The sequence below is a fragment of the Acomys russatus genome, chromosome 14 (assembly GCF_903995435.1).
Source record: "Acomys russatus chromosome 14, mAcoRus1.1, whole genome shotgun sequence".
Taxonomy (NCBI): Eukaryota; Metazoa; Chordata; class Mammalia; order Rodentia; family Muridae; genus Acomys; species Acomys russatus.
The window spans coordinates 36,384,592-36,395,264 of NC_067150.1; the positions used below are offsets into that span (position 1 = coordinate 36,384,592).

At 44.8% G+C, this 10,673-nt stretch overlaps 1 long non-coding RNA gene across 1 annotated transcript; it reads left to right on the plus strand.

The window, feature by feature from the left end:
* Positions 1-2,633: 2,633 nt before the first annotated feature.
* On the plus strand, positions 2,634-6,307 carry LOC127198385 (uncharacterized). The gene is made up of 3 exons (XR_007831822.1): positions 2,634-2,824; positions 3,397-3,493; positions 6,230-6,307. It is a non-coding gene; the product is annotated as an uncharacterized LOC127198385 (long non-coding RNA).
* The last annotated feature ends 4,366 nt before the right edge of the window (positions 6,308-10,673 follow it).

A 10,673-nucleotide genomic window follows, 5' to 3' on the forward strand; every position in this document is an offset into this window, starting at 1 on the left:
AAAAATACCCATACATATAAAAGTCAATGTTTTTTGTTTTTGTTTTTCGAGACAGGGTTTCTCTGTGTAGCCTTGGCTTTCCTGGACTCACTTTTTAGAGCAGGCTGGCCTTGAACTCACAGAGACCCACCTGCCTCTGCCTCCCAAGTGCTGGGATTTCCACCAGCCAGTTCTCATTTCTTTATGGTTAGAAAAAAAAGGGAGGGAGGAGATCCTTCCTTCTAGCTTTTTAAAAATAAATATATACTAAATTGGGTTTTGTTGTTGTTGTTGTTTTTCAAGACACAGTTTCTCTGTTTATTTAGCCTTGGCTGTCCTGAACTCATTATATAGACTAGGCTGGCCTTGAACAGTCTGCCTGCCTCTGCCTCCCAAGTGCTGGGACTAAAGGTTGTGCGCCACCACTGCCTGGCCATATTATGGGTTTTTAACTAGTCGACTTTCCTATGCAACAGAACACCAGAACATATTTCTTTCTTTCTTTTTTTATTTGTTTTTATTTTATGTACATTGGTGTTCTGCCTGCGTGTGTGTCTGTATGAAGGTGTGAGACCCCCTGGAACAGGAGTTACAGACAGTTGTGAGCTGCCTCCCTGAATGCTGGGATTATAGCATGCACCACCCCACCCGGTGAATTTCTATGATTCTTGGACAGGTTTCTCTAACCTTGATTTCCAGAATGAATTACATCTGTAGTTTTATTTATTCATTGCAATTTCATTCACCTATTCCTTGATTCATCCAACGAGCACTTTGATATTCCGTATTCCATCAGTATTCAATCCAGGGCCCTGTGCATGCTACAGCTGCACTCTACCTTTCAAAGCCGGAAGAGGGCATTAGATTCCCTTCCATCTGGTGTTACTGAGGGCCCTGAGCTGCCACGTGTATTCTGGGAATAGAGCGTGGGTCCTTTTATTTTTTAGACATTTATTTATTTTATATGACTGCTTTATCTGCAGAAGAGGGCACCAGATCACATTATAGATGCTGGGAATTGAACTCAGGACCTCTGGAAGAGCAGGCAGCACTCTTAAGCACTGAGCCATCTCTCTAGCCTTGCAGCCAGTGCTTTTAACCTCTGAGCCATCTTCGCAAATCCTGTCTTACTTTGTGTGTGTGAGAGAGTCGCATGCCACCCAGACTGGCCTCATAACTTCTGATTCTCTGGCTTCTACCTTTCAAGTGCCGGGATTCTAGATCTGTACACTGTGCCTGGTTCCAGTGAGGATTTTTCAAAGTACTAATTTATGCACTCTACAGGCATTAGGAAAAAAAAATTTAAATTAGCGCAGCCTCTGGATTAAAGAAGTTCACAGTAAGGGCTGACGGGATGGCATGGCGGGCAAATGCACATGCACCAGAAGGGGCAGGATGACCCAATGAACCGGATTCAGACATCAGAATACACACAAAAGTGGAGAGAACCGACTCCATAAAGTTGTCCTCCGACTTGCACACGCACGTGTGGCATATGTGCTCTCCTACATGAAATAAAGCAGTTTTATTTATCTATCATCAATTTTTGTTGTTTTGAAACAGGACCTCAGTAGCCCATGCTGGCCTCAAACTCACCAAGTAACTGAAGCTGATTTGGAACTTCTTCTTCTTCTTCTTCTTCTTCTTCTTCTTCTTCTTCTTCTTCTTCTTCTTCTTCTTCTTCTTCTTCTTTTTCTTCTTTTTTTTTTTTGAGACAGGGTCTCTCTGTGTAGCCTTGGCTGTCCTGGACTCTCTTTGTAGACCAGGCTGGCCTTGAACTCACAGAGATCCACCTGCCTCTGCCTCCCGAGTGCTGGGATTACAGGTGTGAGCCAACACACCTAGTTGATCTGGAATTTCTAATCCCAAGTGCTAGGATTACAGTCATGCACCAATATGCCTAATTCATAGTTTCCTTCCTTCTTTCTTTCTTTCTTTCTTTCTTTCTTTCTTTCTTTCTTTCTTTCTTTCTTTCTTTCTTTGTCATAGTTTTCTTTAGTAAGTAAAAACGGAGGGCACAGTCAAATCCTAATTTCAGCCAAAGGGAAAAAATAAAAAGGAATGCCCATGTGACATAGGACACTGTGAGGAAAAGAACTATCGTGTCATAGAGATGCTATAAAAAGGCTTTTTAAACATGCTTGGACTTATCCCTGAAGAGTGTCTAAATTGTGATTGAGCTTTAAAGGAGAAACTGTGTGCCAAAGGAGCCTTGTCTTTGAGATGGCAGTTTCCAGTTGGATAATAGAAATCCGCCAGCAAGCCGGGTGTGGTGGCGCATGCCTTTAATCCCAGCACTCGGGAGGCCGAGGCAGGCGGATCACTGTGAGTTCGAGGCCAGCCTGGTCTACAAAGCGAGTCCAGGACACCCTAGGCTAACACAGAGAGACCCTGTCTCGAAAAATCCAAAAAACAAAACAAAAACAAAGAAAAACCAAAAAAGAAATCCGTCAGCCTGCTCTACTATTTTTGGCCACTAGATGTCACAACCGCCTCAGTTGCGGAAACCATAGACAAGCCGGCGGCGTAGCCGCCTGGAGCGCCGGCCGCTCTATCCCAGCGCCGCGTCTCTGCTTCCACCACCATTGGCCGAATCGGGGTGAGTTGGGAGGGCGGGGGTGGGGTGGGGAAAGAGGCGGGGTGGTGGCACCGTAGGTCTCGCGATCATTCATCCTCGCTCTCGCTCTGTTTTACTTTATTTATTTATCATCTTTTTGCCTAGCGACTGACAACCGGCGGCTTCCTGCACTTAGGGATCCCTGAAGTGGCCGGGCCTGAGAGTGAGACCCCAGTCTTCGGCTGGGGTTCTTTCCAAGTAGAGGAAACGGATCCAGAAGGGCTACAGGTAATTGGTGTTCCAGCAAGCGCCTTTGCCGTTCTTTGCTCTCTGCGCCTCACCAACTACCCTGGGTCCTTGACTCTTCAAGAAACCAGTGGGGTCCTGTCTTCAAAACGGTAGAAGTAGAGAAGATGCTTTGGGGACTAGTGGAAGGGGGCCGAGACCGGAGTTTGCCCTCCTCTGCTTCCCCCCATCCTTCCCCTTCTCGGCTCAGTGGTGACCCACAGGCTGAACTTTGCCTATTTAGTGCTGTCCCGTCTCTGTACCTCCAAGCTGTGGGAAAACTGACCAAACCTGAGACGGTTGCAGTTTATCAATGCATGCTGTGCTTCCCTTGAGTGCAGCTTGCTCTTGGGTTGCTGCTGGGAAAGGTTGGATGTCGTTTGCCTCCGCAGATCTCTCGGTTCTCAGCCAGTGCTAGCCAAATAAGGGTTGACGCTGGTTGGCTGCTTGCTCTGGGGTCAGGAAGCTTTCCTTTGGGGAAAGCTTGGGTCGGGGTGAATGCATCTCTGTGCGGAGGACTGAAGGTATATCCATCCCGTGGTAGTAGCTATGTAATCATATCTCCTTTTGCTTAGACCAGAATTGTTGAGAACCAGACGTACGATGAGCGTCTAGAGGTTAACGATTCGGAAGAGGTTGCCAGCATTAGCACTCCAAGCCCAGGACATCAAGGTAAGAGAAGAAAACCAGAGACAAGAAGGGAGATGGTTTTTAAGACACTAGCACAGAAGATTGGGTTTATGTTTGTATTCGGCAAGGTACTGGATTATATCAGCAAGCGTTAACTTTGTGAGTTAACTGGCCACTGATTTTGTATTCTCACTGCTTGAGGGAGAAGTGGGTTATCACACTGCAGGATCTCCTTTGAGCCCAAACTTACCTCCTGTCATTGTTTCCTGTAGGTTACCGCTCTGTCGCTCTGTGTAGATTCTGGCACAGTTCACTATGTTTTGTTTTGTTTTTAATTATTTAAAAAATTTTTAATGTATGATTTTCCTTTCTTTCTTTCTTTTTTTTTTTTTTTTTTTTTTTTAGCCTGAGTAACTAGAGTTGCAAATGGCTGTGAGCTGCCATGTGTGTGCTGGGACTTAAGCCCTGGGTCTTCAGGAAGATCAGCCAGTGCTCTTAATCATTGAGCCATCTCTCCAGCCTGGTTGCCTGTGACTGTGTTTCTGCTTTTTAACTCATTAAGATTATTCATAACTTGCCCTTAACCTGCCACCCCAACCAAAATTGCAACAGAGTTTTATCAGAGGATGTGACACCATTCATTTATTTACCTACCATTTTTCTTGTTTTGTTTTGTTTTGTTTTGTTTGAGGCAGGGTTTCTTCTGGGTAGCTCTGGCTGCCCTGTAATTCACTCTAGACCAGGCTGGCCTCCAACTCAAGAGATCTGCCTGCCTCTGCCTCCCCATTGCTGAGCATAAAGGAAGATGCCCCCATTCCCAGCTCACCTAGGTTTTTGAATGCTTGTTTTGTGCCACGTAAGCACTGTGGCTATTATGAACAATGCTGACGTCTCTGGTGGTGTACAGATGTCTATCTGAATTCTCATTTTCAGTGCTTTTGATTGCATACTTTATTTTCTGAATTACAGACTGCTTCATGGCTCTCCAGCTCATCCTTGCATAGACTAAGCTCTGCGTCATTTCACATCTTAGTATCCGCTGTGGAAGTGACCATGTTGAGGATATACTTAGCTGCTAGGTCGTTCTGCTCCATCGTGGTTGGAGTTTGTTTTATTTCAAAAAAGCGTTTTATTCTGCGGAGCCTAGGCCAACCTGGGACTCACTATGCAGCTCAGGCTGGCCTTGAATTTGAGGTACTCTTCCTGCCTCAGTTTCCCAAGAGCTGTGAGCTACCATGCCCAGTGACTTGAACAAATACATGCTTTTGCCAGCTTTGGACTTGTTTTCAGCTGGGTAACCTAATCAGTCAAAAAATGTTTAGTTTGCATCTAATATGTTTTTGTGCTTACTCTTACATCTGACTATACTTTTTTTGTTTATTTGTTTTAGGGTTTTTTGTTTGTTTTTGTTTTTCCAGACAGGGTTTCTCTGTGTAACTTTGGCTATCTTGGACTCCCTTTGTAGACCAAGTTGGTCTTGAACTCACAGAGATCCACCTGTCTCTGCCTCCTAAGTGCTGTGATTAAAGGCGTGCGCCACCATGCCCGGCCTGGCTATTTATTTCAGAGTGTGTCATTGTTGTTGTTGTTGTTGTTGTTATTATTATTATTATTATTATTATTATTATTATTATTATTATATATTCTCTTATTGCTCTTATTCCCTGATTCAAATTCAGATTGAAGATTAGCTGCCATTTGCCAGGCTCTAGGTCACTCCTGTCCAGGTGGCTTTCTCATTCACTCCTGTCACTGACCCCATTTAGAGGTGACAATACTGACAGTCAGAGAGGGCAAGTTACTTCTGCCATGGCAGAGCTGCTCTCAGACCCTCCTCCTTCACCCTGGCCTCTGTTGGTTACTAGTCACACACCTCATTTCACCCCTGTTTACTTCCGTTTCTATCCGTACAATTGCAGTTGGCCACTTAGTATAGCACCTGGTCCCGTGCTTCTGCACAGGAATGTCTATAGCGGTGTCTTGAATTGACACAGCAGTGACTAGAATTAAGTATCCTATCATTCCTCTCATGTTTTATTTTATTTTATTTTTGAGATAACAAGTCTCACCTTGTAGCCCTGACTGGCCTTGACTTCACAGATCCACCCGCTTCTGCCTCCCTAGTGCTGGGACTAAAACATGCCAACGCACTCATCGATCATGGGCAGGCTTGCAAGCGTGTGTGTGTGTGTGTGTGTGTGTGTGTGTCTGTGTGTGTGTGTCTGTCTGTCTGTCTGTCTGTCTGAGTTCAAGGTAAGCCTAGAGAAGGGCGTGGTGGCGCACGCCTTTAATCCCAGCATTCAGGAGGCAGAGGCAGGTGGATCTCTGTGAGTTCGAGGCCAGCCTGGTCTACAAAGTGAGGTCAGGACAGCCAAGACTACACAGAGAGTCCCTGTCTCAAAAAAGACTAAAAACCAAAAACCAAAACAAAACAAAAAAAGCCAGCCTGGTCTGCAAAGTGAGTTCCAAGACATCAAGGGCTACGTAGAGAAACCTTCTCTTGAAAAAACAACAAAACAAACAAACAAAACAAAAATAGAAGAGGAAGAAGGAGAAAAAAACAAAAAAGAAGAAGAAGGAGGAGAAGATAGAGAGAAGGGAGGGGGCTGGGACCAGGATGTAAATAATTAATTTAAAAAACTTTAAAAGTAAAAAGATAAGGAAAAACCAAAAATGAATATATAAATAAAATAAAAATTAAAAATGTAAACATAAGGGTTTTTTTTTTTTCTTTTAGCAATAATGCAACATTAACTAATGGAAAATTCTTCTTCCAAGGATCCCTGCTTCCTGCTGGTCTCCCTGACAAGACCATGGCTGACAACAGCAGTGACGAGTATGAAGAGGAAAACAAGGTGCAGTGTGACCACAGCGTCCCCTGACACTTGGGCTCTGGGTGGTCAGTGCGAGACGACACCGAGTCAGCGGGAGTCATTTCCTCAACAGTCACCTCTAGTGGCTGAGGACCTGTGAGCTGGTGTAAGAAAATCAAGGGTAGAGTCTTGAGATGTTGACTCTTTCAGGAACGCAGCCTGCCAGCTGTCAAACCCAGAGCTTCCTGTTTCCTGATGAGCCTGTCCCCGGCACAGCTGGCTTTTAGGGAGGAGTTTGCTCTTAAGAGTAAGATTCCTTGGGCTAGAGATAAGTCTCTGTGGTTAAGAGCACTGGCTGAAGCCGAGCGGTGGTGGTGGTGGCGCACGCCTTTAATCCCAGCACTTGGGAGGCAGAGGCAGGTGGATCTCTGTGAGTTCGAGGCCACCTTGGTCTACAAAGTGAGTCCAGGACAGCCAAGGCTACACAGAAAAACACTGTCTTGGGCTGGGGAGATGGCTCAGCGGTTAAGAGCATTGGCTGCTCTTCCAGAGGTCCTGAGTTCAATTCCCAGCAACCACATGGTAGCTCACAACCATCTATAATGTGATCTGATGCCCTCTTCTGACTGCAGGTGTACATGCAGGCAGAGCACCATATACATAATAATAAATAAATACATCTTTAAAAACAAGAAAGAAACCCTATCTCTAAAAAAAGCAAAAAGAAAAACAAAAATCAGAATTCTAGTTCCCTCCCAGAACGTACCTCAGAACTTATATTTTTGATAAGCAGTGCAGACAGTTCATATACTAAGCAAGTCTTGGGAATTATTGGCTCAGGCTTGTTTTTATTCCTGGCACTTGTGGTGATGCCAGTATCTTGTGACACCAATGTCTTAAGGCACAGATGTTCCTCAGCCATTATCCTGTGAGCATAGTCACCTGTCTCTGAAAAAAGGCTGGGAGATCCATAGTCTAGCCAGGTAGGAGTGGCACCTGTGCCTGCATAGCAACCATTATGTCAGCCTCCCCACATGACCCATGGCTCACGCCGTATTTGTCCTTGATTGTCATGGCGTATGTCTGTCATTCCAGCACGTGCTAGGCTGAGGCAGGAAGACCAAGAATTTAAGGTCGGGGCAGATTAGATTACAGAGAGACCGTGTCTCATAAACAACAACAGAAACTTTTTTTCCCCCTTTAAACAGGGGCATTGGTGACAGGAGATTGGCACTTGCCTTGCATACAGAAGGGCCAAGCTTTAGTCCCCAGCACCATAAAACAAACAAATGGGCTGGAGAGATGGTTCAGTGTTGAGAAACACTGGCTGCTCTTCCCGAGGCCCAGGTTTAATTCCCAGCATCTGCATGGCTGCTCACAGCTGTCTGTAGCTCTAGTTCCAGGAGAATACAACACCATCTTCTGGCCGCCATGGACGGTGAACACGAATGTGGTGCACAGACATACATGTACGCAAAACATCTATACACATAAAATAAAATTAAAAAGGAAACAACAACAAATAAACCTTTACAAGTTTATATGAAGGTTATTTATGGTGGTACAGGAAGCTGAAATGACTGCATTAAAACACTAGAGTAGCTGGAGAGATGGCTTAGAGGTTAAGAGCATTGACTGCTCTTCCAAAGGTCATGAGTTCAATTGCCAGCAACGACATGGTGGCTCACAACCATCTGTAGTGAGATCTGATGCCCTCTTCTGACCTGCAGGCAGAATACTGTATACATAGTAAACAAATAAATCTTAAAACAAAACAAAACACTAGAAAGGAAGGGTTAAGGTCCCACTGTATGACTTGTGCGCTGTTTTATCATATGCACGAGTTAGGCTCCTGGGCATTTGTCTGTAGGATATGGCATCATCTGACACTGCATCAGGAAGTTCTCAAAGCATGGCTCTGAAGATAGCAATCAGAAAAGTGATCTCATGCTAGGCGTGGTGGCGCACAGCTTTAATCCCAACACTTGGGAGGCAGAAGCAGGTGGGTTGCTGTGAGTTCAAGGCCAGCCTGGTCTACAAAGTGAGTCCAGGATGGCCAAGATAACATAGAGAAACCCTGTCTCGAAAAACCACACACACACACACACACACACACACACAGACACACAGACACAGAAAAGTGATCTCCACAGTTGGCAGAGCCACACTGTATTCTTGTAAGCTTCATGCTGTGGACAGTAGTAAGGCTGGTTTATCTTTCCAGTTTCGTGTGCACCTATAACTAGAGGAAGCCGTCTGTTTTTGAACAGTTTCTAAAATGCCAGTCCATTTTTGTTGTTGTTGTTGAGACAGGGTTTTTCTGTGTAGCCTTGGCTAACCTGGAACTCAGTCTGTAGACCAAGTTGGCCTCTAACTCAGAGATCCACCTGCCTCTGCCTCCCAAGTGTTGGGATTAAAGGCGTGTGCCACCACTGCCTGGACTTTTTTGTTTTTGAGATAGATCTTTATAAAACCCTTGCTGTCCGGGAACTTTCTATGTAGACTAAGCTGGTCTCTAAATTACTTAGAGAAATCCATTCCATCTGCCTCTGCCTCCTGAGTGCTAAGAATTAAAGGTATGCACCACCATGCCAGTCTGATAGTCAATATTCTTTTTGGTTTGTTTGTTTGTTTGTTTGTTTTTCAAGACAGGGTTTTTCTATGTAGCCTTGGCTGTCCTGGACTTGCTTTGTACACCAGGCTGGCAATATTCTTAAAAGTTGCCTTTTGCCAAAATCACCTCCTGGGCTGACAAAACAGTTCAGTAGGCAAGAGTGCTCACCAACAAGTTTGATGACTGAGTTTGACCTTTGGGACTCACACAGTGGAAGGAGATGGTAGCAGGTTGTTTTCTGACTTCATACACTGTCATGTGCATACCCTCCCCCATAAATAAATAGTTATAATTAAAAAAGCTCTGTTTCCTATGTAACCAACCATTAAGTTCTTACCAATTATACCTGTACACCAATAAAGTGTACTGAGTAAATTCTCCATTTGTGTTGCTATAAATAGTATATTAGAATTCATAATATATTTTTACCTATGTATAATGAGTTATTAGAGGAAAGTGTGACCAAAACCAGGTTTTTTGGGGCACAAGGCTCATGTCACTAAGACTAGCTTTGAACTCCTAATCTTCCTACCTCTACCTCTTAAGTCGAGGAATTACAGGTATGGGCTCCCAGTTTAAATGGCAATAGGAACTGAACCAGAGTTTCATGAATGCTAGCCCTCAGGAACAGCTCTTTCATTTGCATTTTGGGGGCAAGATTTCAAGACAGGGTTTCTCTGTGTATCCCTGGCTGACCTGGAACTCACTCTCTAGACCCAACTCAGAGCCACCTGCCTCTGCTTCCCAAGTGCTGGGATTAAAGGTAAGCACCACCACTACCCGGCCTGCATTTGTTTGTTTGTTTAAGATTTATTTATTTATTTAATGTATGTGAGGTCTCTATCTACATGTACACCTGCATGTCAGAAGAGGGCATCAGATTCCAATATAGATGGTTGTGAGCCACTATGTGGTTGATGGGAATTGAACTCAGGACCTCCTGGGAGAGCAGACAGTGCTCTTAACCACTGAGCCATCTCTCCAGCTCATGCATTTGTTCTTTAAAGATAAAGTTTCATGTGACTAAGGCTGGTCCTGAACTGGTTATGTAATCAAGGACAACTTTGAACTTCTGATCTTCCTGCCTCCACTTCCCAAGTGCTGGGATTATAGACCTGCCCAGCTTATGTGGTGCTGGGGATTGAATCAAGGGCTTCCTACATAGCTAGTAAATACTCTACCAATTGAGTCACGTCTATAACCTTACTTTTACTGCTTTACTGTTTGTTTATTTTTATTTTATCCATATGGGTGTTTTGCCTGCATATATTTCTTTCTTTTTTTTTTTTTTGGTTTTTCGAGACAGGGTTTCTCTGTGTAGCCTTGGCCATCAGGACTCGCTTTGTAGACCAGGCTGGCCTCGAACTCACAGCGATCCGCCTGCCTCTGCCTCCCGAGTGCTGGGATTAAAGGCGTGCGCCACCACGCCCGGCTCCTGCATATATTTCTATGCACCATGTGTGTACCTTGTGCTCATGGAGGCCAGAAGAGGGTGCTGGATCCCCTGAAATGGGAGTTATAGATGGCTGCAAGCTGCCGTGTAGGTGCTGGGAATCTATAACCCTGGTCCTTAACAGTGCTTTAAACACTGAGCTTTCTGTCCAGCCCCTAAAAGCTGCTTGTAACGGAGGCTGACAGGGCATGCTACAGGCTACAACCACAGAAGCAAAGATACAGACCTTGTCTCAACTGTCTCTGCAAGTGCAGACACCGCACCAGGCCCTCTCTCACAGATCTGAGAGTGTAGGATGGAGCATGACCGGCCAGGAACTCAAAAACTTAGGGTATGATGCCA